An 11,980-nucleotide genomic window follows, 5' to 3' on the forward strand; every position below is an offset into this window, starting at 1 on the left:
TGTTTTAAATGCCACCTCCAGGAACTTCACTATGTGCGGAGAGGACTGTTTAAAGCTGATCCACCCCCTCCCTCGCCAGGGTTTCCACCTCATCCCTTTAAATACAGGCTCATATGAATTATACATGCCTTGTGGCTAGTTAAATGCAGTTTAGGTACTGATTATGTGTGAGTAGCCCCAGAACCTGTATAACTTAGATGTGTCTGTATTTAAAGGGATGAGGTGGCAACCCTGTCCCTCACCCACCTTGAAAATATGCTTTAGACCTTTAAAATGAATCCAATGTAAATATAAATTAAAGATATAAACAATTGTATTTATCCTCCTACTCCTAAACATGACTTTTTTTTGGATATCCCACGGTTTTATTTTATATTTAAACATTTACAAATTAGATTGAATGATTTATTGTTTATTAATCAAAAATCAATTCTTTATTTTTATCTGGTAAACAAGTAATAAGGTTGATAACCAGGCAATCCAAAAGTTAAAAATCATCTTACTTTTCTTGTACATAAAAGATCATTCCCATTTCCCTGGCTCTTATTTGGTACAACTGCTGCATAAAGGAAGTTGCAGTGCATGCTGGGTTTTCTTTTTTCTTCTTTACTTTCCCCTCAGACTTAACTAATGCAGCCTAATTGTCTGAAGCGTCTTTCCCCCCTTTTTTCCTCTTCCACAACTCTTTTCCTCTCTGTTTGACCAATATTTCTCATGCTGAGAAACTACAGAGTCACAAAATGACAATGCACTTTCTATTGCAGAGTTGGGTGGGAGTGTCTGAAGACTGGGAGGAGGGCGGCCAATACAAACACAGACAGAGTAAGGGAGGAAATCATGTCAGGATTGGTTCAAGATAGACAGTCTATTTTTTCTGTGTTTTTTTCTGAGATAGTATGGCTGGCAGCTCCTCTTTAAGTGTCATAGCGTTAAAATACATGAACTAGTGACCTTTTTCTATCTTTCACCTGCCCACAGGAGTTGTATTCTACTAGGAAATCTTTTATGGCTGTAATTTGCTTATCAGTGAGGTTTACTGTATTCCTGACAAGGTACCGACAAGACAGAAGCTGTCCCTTGCATGCCTGAAAATTAGCTCTTTCAGGCAGCAAAATAAAACAAGTAAAATAACCTGGTTATTAACTCCCTTAGTGTTACGATTCTTTCCGGAGTTTAGAGTCTAAAAGTGGTGCAGTTTGTTTGCATGCTTTTAGACCCTAAAACTGGGAAAAAATCATTCTGCTAGGGAGATCTGCAGCAGCCCAGCTCTCACTCACCTCCGTGGGATCAAGCACTGCAGTTTTTCCGCCATCCTTCGGGTGGCGCTGTAACCCTGTAGTAAGATCACCATCTGTCGTCACGATGACAGACGGCAATCTCACCAGGCAGATGTGAGGAAGAAGAATGGCAGCCAACGTCGGACTCCTCCAGGAGGTAAGAGAAAACGCCCGCTGTGCGCATTGCTCCACCAGGCCAGCTTGGGATTATCGCTCCTGGCTTGTTTTTTCCACCCGAGCTGTACTCGGGATTACCGCTGAGGAGGTTAATATGTTTTGCACTGCACATACACATGTTTATCTCATCATGTCACATATTGCCTCAGGTACAGTTTAAACCTTTTAAAATTATCTTAAAGAATATTGTAAAAGTAGTAGCTAAATGAAAATGTGAGCATTTTGCATTAAACACTTTTCATTTTAAAATGTGCCAGAAGCTGCTAGTTTACTTGCAGCCTGCTAGCACCTAGTCTTATCTTGACTTAATGTGTACAGTCTCAGCTCCAGACTACTCTGATAGTTCTAGCATTACAGGTGAACAAATGTCTGCCTAACTACTCTAAGATATATGGTAGATCAGGTAAGCGATTGATTTCTTCCAGTCATTGATTTTTTATTTGAGTTACTACCATGGACTGTTAAGCTACATACACACGTCAGACTTTTACAAGCTACCGCAGGGCGGTCGTCCTGCTGACAGTTTGCCGGTGTGCACAGTCTGTTGTCAGGCTGATAAGGCTGTTTTTGACCGATCCGCCGAGCAAGCGGGCGGGTCTGACGACTGGTAGCTTATAAAAGTCTGACATGTGTACGAACCTTTAGAGATCAGTCAAGACTTCAGCAATTAGCTGTGTGCATGCTGAAGTGCAAAGCCATGGACATCTTCTGTAACCCATATGAAAAGCCATAGACACATAGAAAAATTGTCAATAAAAAAAAAAAACACAAAAAAAACCCCAAACTGAACATTGCTTGTCATGCTGTTATTTCTAAATACATTTTCATTAGATTTTTGTTTATTTTGAACCATATGCCCACCGCATTGGTAAACCAAATCAGCTTACTTTCAGAAAAGAGAGTGGGTGCAACATCATTACTGCTCCTTCCAGCTTCCGGTTGAAAAGCAGGATGTGAGTTTAGGCTTGTGTAGAAGTTGGGGAAGGAGTTTATGTGTGAGTTAGAGATAGGTTTTATCCTGCTCTTTAGTGCAATGTTTTTAGCTGAACATTTTCTAGACTGTTGAATGGGCTGAGTCGGCACACATTCATTGCTGGCAGTAAACTGCATATAAAAACTGACTGTTGGCTTATAGAACCGTAACAGATAAAAACAATACTTTAAAATGTCTATTACTGATCAGGAGCTGCTGTTGAAGCTGCTTTCTACCCTCTCATTTTCCACTTCAATCATTCCACGGCATTCCCCCATGCAGTATAATTTCTTAAAGCAAATCTGAAGCAAAAATAAACTTGAATTATATGTGTAGTACAGATAGTACATAGAACATTAGTCGCAAAGAAAAGAGCCTCATGTTGTTTTCCAATACAGGAAGAGTTAAAATAAACTTGGGTTGTTATCAATGTTAAAGAGAAACTGTTAGCCACAATGTGCCCCCCCCCCCAAAAAAAAAAAACCCACCACATATGTAAGTAGATAAATACTTGCTCTACTTACATAACATATGTATTGTAGTGTCCATGTTTTGATGCCACTGGAGGAGGGGGGCTGAGGACAGTGACAGGAGATAGCCTCTGGCCCCCCTCCCTGCGCCCTAAGAGCGGCTAGGACCACCGCAATCAAGGGGAGACCAGACGGCCAAGCAGAGATGAGTGACATAGGCTTCAGCCAATCAGGCTGATTCAGCATGCCATGTCACTTCTCTTTTGCGTCTGTGTATACAGTTTGAGCCTGGGGGCATGGGGAGAGGAAACCTATTTGAAAAAAAAGTAAGATTGATTTTTAACTTTTGAATTGCCTAGTTAGCATCCTTTTTTTCCAATGTAGCAGCCTGCAATAGAGAATTGAATTTGTATTTATGCCCAACAGTTACTGTTTAATGCAAAAGAGCTTCTCTGAGCTATTTGACCAACTTGGTCTAACTCAGTCCTGTTTTCTAAATAGCTTAACCACTGAAGGACCGCAGTCTTTTCGCCCCTTAAAGGGAAACTTAAGTCAAACAAAAAAATGAGTTTTACTCACCTAGGGCTTCCAATAGCCCCCTGCAGCTGTCCGGTGCATTCGCCATCTCCCTCCGATCCTCCTGGCCCCGCCGCCAGCCACTTCCTGTTTCGGTGACAGGAGCTGACAGGCTGGGGACGTGAGTGATTCTTCGTGTTCCCAGACACATTAGCACCCTCTATGCTGCTATATGGTATATGATATATGCTATAGCAGCATAGATGGCGCTATTGTGGCCAGGAACGCGAATAATCACTCGTGTCCCCAGCCTGTCAGCTCCTGTCACCGAAACAGGAAGTGGCTGCCGGCGGGGCCAGGAGGATCGGAGAGAGACTGCGAGGCCACCGGACAGCTGCAGGGGGCTATTGGAAGCCCCAGGTGAATAAAACTCATTTTTTTTTGTTTGACTTAAGTGTCCCTTTAAGGACCAGAGCCTTTTTTCCATTCAGACCACTGCAGCTTTAATGGTTTATTGCTCAGTCATATAAGCTACCATCTAAATGAATTTTACCTCATTTTCTTGTCACTAATACAGCTTTCTTTTGGTGCTATTTGATTGCTGCTGCGAGTTTTAGTTTGTATTATATTCATCAAAAAAGACATGAATTTTGTCAAAAAAATGATTTTTTTAACTTCCTGTGATAAAATTTGTCAAATAAAGTAACATTTCTGTATACATTTTTGTCCACATTTATTATGCTACATGTCTTTGATGAAAAAAAACCATTCAGTTTATATTTATTGGTTTGGGTAAAAGTTATAGCGTTTATAAACTATGGTGCAAAAAGTGAATTTTCCCATTTTGAAGCATCTCTCTCATTTCTGAGCACCTGTCAGGTTTCATGAGGTGCTAGAATTCCAGGATAGTATACATACCCCCCAAATGACCCCATTTTGGAAAGAAGACACCCCAAAGTATTCACTAAGAGGCATGGTGAGCAAAAAGTGTCAGACATGTGGTATTGCCGTACTCAGGAGAAGTAGTATAATGTGTTTTGGGGTGTATTTTTACACATACCCATGCTGGGTGGGAGAAATATCTCTTTAAATTACAATTTTTTGATTTTTTTTTACACACAATTGTCCATTTACAGAGAGATTTCTCCCACCCATCATGGGTATGTGTAAAAATACACCCCAAAACACATTATACTACTTCTCCTGAGTACGGCGATACCACATGTGTGACACTTTTTTGCAGCCTAGGTGTGCTAAGGGGCCCAATGTCCTATTCACAGGTCATTTTGAGGCATTTGTTTTCTAGACTACTCCTCACGGTTTAGGGCCCCTAAAATGCCAGGGCAGTATAGGAACCCCACAAGTGACCCCATTTTGGAAAGAAGACACCCCAAGCTATTCCGTTAGGTGTATGGTGAGTTCATTGAAAATTTTATTTTTTGTCACAAGTTAGTGGAAAATGACACTTTGTGAAAAAAAAAAACAATAAAAATAAATTTCCGCTAACTTTTGACAAAATATAAAATATTCTATGAACTCGTCATACACCTAACGGAATACCTTGGGGTGTCTTCTTTCTAAAATGGGGTCACTTGTGGGGTTCCTATACTGCCCTGGCATTTTAGGGGCCCAAAACCGTGAGGAGTAGTCTGGAAACCTAATGCCTCAAAATGACAGTTCAGGGGTATAAGCATCTGCAAATTTTGATGACAGGTGGTCTATGAGGGACCGAATTTTGTGGAACCGGTCATAAGCAGGGTGGCCTCTTAGATGACAGGTTGTATTGGCACTGAAGTGCAGGAAGCGCCGGATGTTCTCAAATTGTGTCCTGGAAATGGCAGCACAGAATATGGGCATGTGATGTATTGGGTGCATAGACCAATAAGACCGCAATACATTCTTTTTGACTACACCCATGTTCAGGAGAAGGCCCCAAAAAATGTTACGTTTGGAAACTTGGAGTGGCTTCCACCGAAAAGGCTGGGCAAAGTAGCTTCTTGGATTGGCGGTTGCGTATTGTGTGGCATAACGGTTGGTCTCAGCCACAATTAAGTCGTACCAGCAGTGATCAGAAAAAAAATTCTGTCACTGCGGTGGGGCGGGTGAGGGTTTGGGCGGGTTATCAGAAGCCCACAGGGGGCAAATTAGGGCCTGATCTGATGGGTAGCAGTGACAGGTGGTGACAGGGGGTGACGGGGTGATTGATAGGTGATCAGTAGGTGATTACAGAGGAGAATATATGCAAGCAATGCACTGGCGAGTTGATCAGAGGGGGTCTGGGGGGCTATCTGAGGGTGTGGGCGGGTGATTGGGTGCCCGCAAGGGGCAGATTAGTGTCTGATCTGATGGGTAGCAGTGACAGGTGGTGATGGGGTGATTGATAAAAAAGAGTTGAGATAGTGACAGGGAGTGATTAATGGGTGATTAGGGGGGTGATTGGGTGCAAACAGGGGTCTGAGGGGTGGGCAGGGGGGGTCTGATGGGTGCAGTGGGCAATCAGGGGGCAGGATCAGTGTGCTTGGGTGCTTACTAGGTGGGCTGCAACCTGCCCTGGTGGTCCCTCGATCACTGGGACCACCAGGGCAGGAGGCAGCCTGTATAATACGCTTTGTATACATTACAAAGCGTATTATCCGCTTTACATGCAGCAGATCGGGGGTTAACAACCCGCCGCCTCTGTTAATTGGCCGGCGGGTTGACGTTGCGGGTGGGCACATCCAGCGTGCGATCCCCGGCCAGCTAGTCCGCAATGAGCCGCCGCCGATCGGCGTATTGCGGTTGTTGCGGGCTCTACTTTGCCGCCGCCCAGAGGTAGGGGCGGTCGGCAAGTGGTTGAAATCACAATCCAGTAAAAAAAAAAAAAAAAAAAAAATATATATATATATATATATATATATATATATATATATGTCTATATATATATATATATATATATATATATATATATATATATATATAGATAGATAGATAGATAGATATATATAGATATAGATATAGATATATATATATATAGATTTATATATATATATATATATATATATATATATATATATAGATGGTTGGGTGGGGATCAAGGGATGAATGGGAGGGAGATCGGAATAGAAAAGTGTTTTTACACTAAAATCGCACAGCCTGTCACGGCTGCAGGCTGTGCGTCTCTCCCTGTCACACAAGATTCACACAGTGACAGGGAGAGGGAGGCGGAACGGCAACTACGTTGCCTTTCGGAGGGTGATCGCTGTGATTGGCTCACAGCGATCACACGGCAGGGAGCGAATCAGTGACGGCTCCTGCCGATACCCGGAAGCCTTAGCTGTCATAAGACAGCTAAGTGCGGCCAGTTCGGTGCGCACGATCGTGGCGGGGAGCGGCGGCGCTGTTGATAGAGATCTACGCCCTGCCAACCAGGAGCCCATCAAAACAGGGCGTAGATCTCTATCACCTCGGTCCAGAAATGGTTAAACAGCCAAGAAACAGTGAGAGAAAGCTGGAGATAAGGTTTTACTGCAGGAAATTTCAAAGGGTCACTATCTCTGCTGGATTTACAGCTCAAAATACAGAGTGTGGATTCTAAAATGCAACTGAAAGTCCAATGCAATGTTATAAATAAAGCTATATAACTGAAAATATGAGACGTTCTTTGTTACTAATGTGCTATTATACGTACTACACATACAATTTGCTATCTCATAAGATCATTTTTGCTTCAGATTAGAGATGTCGCGAACATAGAATTTCCCGTTTGCGAACTGCGAATGCAAACTTCTACAAATGTTCACGAACAGGTAAATTTGGCAAACTGCCATAGACCTCAATGGGCAGGCAAATTTTAAATTCTCCAAAGACTGTTTCTGTCCACAAAAGTGATGGAAAAGTTGTTTCAAGGGGTCTAACACCTGGACAGGAGCATGCCGGAGGGGGATCCATGCCAAAAGTCCCAACCAAAAATTACAGAGTTGACGCAAAGTCAGGTTTTAATCCCTAAAGGGCAGAAATCACAATATGCACAGCTCTGGGTGTCAGTGGGCTGTGGAGTGTCACACACAGAGAAATGCAATAGTACTATCAGAATACAGAGAAATAATGATGCACTGGAGTGGTTCTGTGCCTGCATCTTAATGAGGCAACAGCAGTAGTGTGCACACAGCTCTGGGTGTCAGTGGGCTGTGGAGTGTCACACACAAAAAACCACAGGAGACCACTATCCCTCAAAAGGCCTGTTTGGGGTGCTTTCACAGCAAGTGAGGAACAAGAACACAGGCCAAGCTAATACTTTCCATAACTATTTGCAGCAAGTCTGATCCTGCTCTCACTAAAAGTCAACAGCATGCAGAAAATTAATCCAATATGGCCACCGCTACTGCTTTTTGATGGGGGGTGGGGGTACAGGAAGGGGTGCTAGCTGATTGGCTGCCATATGTCTGCTGACTGTAAGGTAAGGGGTCAAAGTTTAGCTGATTGATAATGTATAGGGGGCAAATCGAACAGCCGATGTTTGCGGAATACTGCTCGCTAGCGAACTGTTCGGGTAGTCTCTAGTTCAGATTTGCTTTGAATGCTGTTCAGCAGTGAAATCCCATGACCTGCACTGCCTCTTGTTTGTATCCACTACTGGCAAACTTCTGAATGGCACTCACAGGAAGCCTGTTATTGCCCCCCCTCCCAAATCATACCACATTGAGTCTTGATTAGGTATTCTGAAATTCATACTGTAAAGCTAGGATTAGAATATATAGCTCACATTTGCAGTGTCTTGTCTGTACTTCCAACACCATACCTTGTTTGGCAGCCCAGTCTAAAGTTGGCCACACACGATACAATAAAATAATCCAATTTTACAGTAATTCAATCAAAAAAGATTGGATTTCCCAAAAAATCTAAAACTTTTTTTTTTTATTCGGGCAAGAAATCAGATGGTATTTCCCATTTTTATACGATAAAAGTTGAGCGAGAATGGTGGATTTTTCTGATTTTTTTTTTTGAAAATTGAATGGTGTGCGGTAGATTTTCAATTTATTAATATATACATCTAAGCAATTTTATAAGAGTTTCCAAACATTTTTACACAAATGAGGAAAAATTGAACACATGTGTGTGGTACATTGTTCAGATTTTTGAAATGTCGCAATCAGTCAGAAAAATTGATTGATATTCTTAAATTGAACAGATATTTAAAAAAATTGTATGGTGTGTGGCCCCTTAATAAATGGTCAATTTCTCCCTGAACAGAAATCATATGGAGAGTAGTGATCTATTTACCACCTTTTTCCACTTGATCTCATCCAGATTTCTGCAAAAACTATCGTCCCTTCCCTTATGGATTAAACTGTAATTACTACTGTATATGATCATACTTTTGACTACTTGTCTAAAATTTTTCCTAAGTGTATTGATCCACCTATGGGAGTCAATAGTTCACTGCCAGCAGTATAGGCCATTGGATAACTACCTCTTCAGTAAACAAACTGTATGATATTTATTAATCAGAGAACCAGTTTCGAAAATTTGCACTTGCTTCCAGATACTGCCCAAACATCAGGAACTCATGCTATGTTGTTGTACAAGTGTGGAAGAAATCAGGATAAAGAAACGCATACATGCAAAAAAGGGCAACCAGAACTTTTTGCACAGGAAATATCCGACAGTAGAATATCGGCAAATGTACCTTTTTCAGTGCTAATTCAGTAAGTAAAATATCGGTAAACGTTACCGATATAGCTCTACCTCTACTGATGCCTAACCCTAAACCCCATCACCCTCCAATGCCTAACCCTAACCCTCCCCTCTGATGATGCCTAACCCCAACCTTCCCCACAGTCTAACCCTAACCCCCCCCCCCCCTTCCCCCGGGGGGATGCCTAACCATAAAAATTCCCCAAGATGGCTAACCTTAAAATACTAAAATACTTCCCTCCCTGACATTTAACCTTAAAAGATTACACACCAATGGCTAACCTCCCACCCCCCACCTCTAGCTCCCAAATGTCCTGCTTCCAAAGAAATAGCATAGGGATTTCTAAAAGGTGTTTATAATCAGTACGAAATGAGGTAACACTTCTATACCTTTCTAGTAGATGTACAGTACTGTAACATTAATTTATTGATAGCGTTAAAAAGGGTGCTGGGAATGCAACAAGATACAACAAAGTTTTGTGGTAAAGCTGTTTAAAAGTTTATAAGTGGACTTTGCTTATCATATCTTCTTATAGGAGCTAAATTAATAATTTAATGCATTGCTATTGATGATTAGAGATTACTTGTAAAGATGTTTATCTATTATCAGCAGATGAAGGGCCCAGACAAAACGTCTCTGAGTTATTCTTTTTATTATCTAATGCATGCATTTAGAATAATATAAGAGTACAAGTTTCAGCAGTAAAACCAATTGTAATGAAATATAACTTTCAATGTTGTTTATGTAGCAATTACTTCAACTATTTGTATTTTCTTTTTTACAGGTTGTTCTTGATATAGATCTTAATTATAAGGTCACAACATACCCCCGCATGAAACAGTTTGATGGTTCTTGCTTACTGAGCAAACTGCTTAGTCAAAATCTTACCAACCACAAATGTCAAAATCATGTGAAAATGAAAACATATCTGTAAGGTCAAATGTCAAGGATAATCTTGGAGATCAGTACCCAAATCACTTGGGGATTTAACTGTTTGCTGTCATGTATTTGCAAAATATGATTTGACACGTACATAACCAAACTTCAGTCAATCGCATGCAGTATATATAAAACACTGCTAAAACACCTACAGAGTTTATTTTTGTGCATATATAGAGTCATGTCATGTCAAAAACTGTCTCTCAGACTAGCACACAATCTAAGCCATACCACAGTCAAAGTCTAAAGTACCTCTCTAGGGGCCAGAGGGAAAAGCCAGACAAAAGCCAAAGAAATGGCCCTCTGTTGGCTTGGATCACATAGGATTCTGGTCCTGTGGATGGTGATATGCTGAAAGCAGGCAATTACAGGGCGGGGGGCAGTGAAGGGGTTCATTGAATAAGTACCTATGTTCTTTTTTTCTTAGAACAGAAGATGATTTTCAATTGGTCCATACTGATGATGTGCTGTTTTTCTCCTTATTAACTAAAACAAAAAGTGTCCTTGGTCATCATTGTGAAGAAAAATAATACATATTTTTGATTGGATCACTCAAGTATAGTAAAATAGTGATAAGTAATTTGAGCAGAGTAGTGGGCTACACATGTGCAGAAGAGGAGTTTTGATCAGAAATATAATTCTTCCTATTCTCTGTATAGCTGTTGTTTTTTTCAAATATCTAACTCACTCAAACCCCTATGAAATGCCATTGGCATTTAAAAGTGGTTTAAATGTGACACAAAAAGCATACTATGAAGCAGATGTTTTATACCAGGGATGCAGATGTTAAAAAGTAAGTGGTCCGTATCTATACTTACTCATGTTGTGGTGTGCAGACAGGAAGATATCACAACTGTTATGACTTTCTTATGTTTCGGTATAATTTTAAACCAGCCAGATGAGAAGCAGCACTGTATTACAGTAATGAAGCCTAAAATGCTCAAGTTTAGGAAAATTACATAGTCTCTCGGGGGAGACAGAGAGACAAAGAGTTAGATAGATAGATAGATAGATAGATAGATAGATAGATAGATAGATATAGAAAATCTTTTTTTTTTTTCTTATTTTCTGTTATTGATGCCAGTTTAGATATTGCCTCACCACCTGTTTTTGAAGGTATCATGGTTAATATTTGAACTCTATAATTTATCTGTTTTTTGGCAACTTTGCATATATTAATGTCTTCTATTCCATTAGTACTTTACAGTGTTACCTGAAATGAAAATAAACTGACGAGACAATCAATTATGTCCATAGATCTGATCCTACTAGGATTGCCCTGGGGTCTCATATTCATATTTCATATTTCAAAGGTTCAAAAATCTGGCTGCTGTTTTAATTCTAATTCAGCTCCCAGAAAGAGTAATGATGACCTATTGAACTTTTTCTCACTAACTTTCAATCAGAAGGGTTCATACAGCCACAAAAATGTTTTATTGCAAAGTTTATGCATCGGCACACTAGACAAGAGCCACCAGATAATTACGAGCCAAGTCCCAGGCTCTAAAATAATATGAAAACAGCAATGAGAGTTCTCGGTGCTGCAGGCTGCGTAAACAGATGTGTTCCTCTTACACTGTGTGTAAGGATCAATGTACAGTATAAGACCTCATTGTAGTCTGTTAGTCAGCTGAGGTATCTGTGCTGGCAGATGAGTGAAAACAAGTCTCCACAGTGGTATGTCAACTGTTATCCGCTAGAATGGCGCTCAGTCTCGTTGTGCCGTCTCTTCCACACACTTCCATGTGCGTCACTCAGTAAGCGGGCCGGACAAATCTGTGCACATCTGGAGAGAAGAGAGGACACAAGCCTAGTGCACTTATTAGGATATCACAATAAGGACACCCAACCACAGGTTTTGGCTCATAGCCTTTGTCAGGGGATGAACAACATTTACCACTCGGAGTGTTCATCTCAATGTGTTTACTCCATTTGCCGGCAATTGCCCAATCGT

At 41.0% G+C, this 11,980-nt stretch overlaps 1 long non-coding RNA gene across 1 annotated transcript; it reads left to right on the top strand.

Moving 5' to 3' along the window:
* Positions 1–1,391: 1,391 nt before the first annotated feature.
* Positions 1,392–10,175, top strand: LOC137570624 (uncharacterized). Its single transcript, XR_011031117.1, has 3 exons — positions 1,392–1,434; positions 8,935–9,097; positions 9,872–10,175. It is a non-coding gene; the product is annotated as an uncharacterized lncRNA (long non-coding RNA).
* Positions 10,176–11,980: the final 1,805 nt, after the last annotated feature.

This window comes from Hyperolius riggenbachi, chromosome 4, assembly GCF_040937935.1.
Source record: "Hyperolius riggenbachi isolate aHypRig1 chromosome 4, aHypRig1.pri, whole genome shotgun sequence".
Taxonomy (NCBI): domain Eukaryota; kingdom Metazoa; phylum Chordata; class Amphibia; order Anura; family Hyperoliidae; genus Hyperolius; species Hyperolius riggenbachi.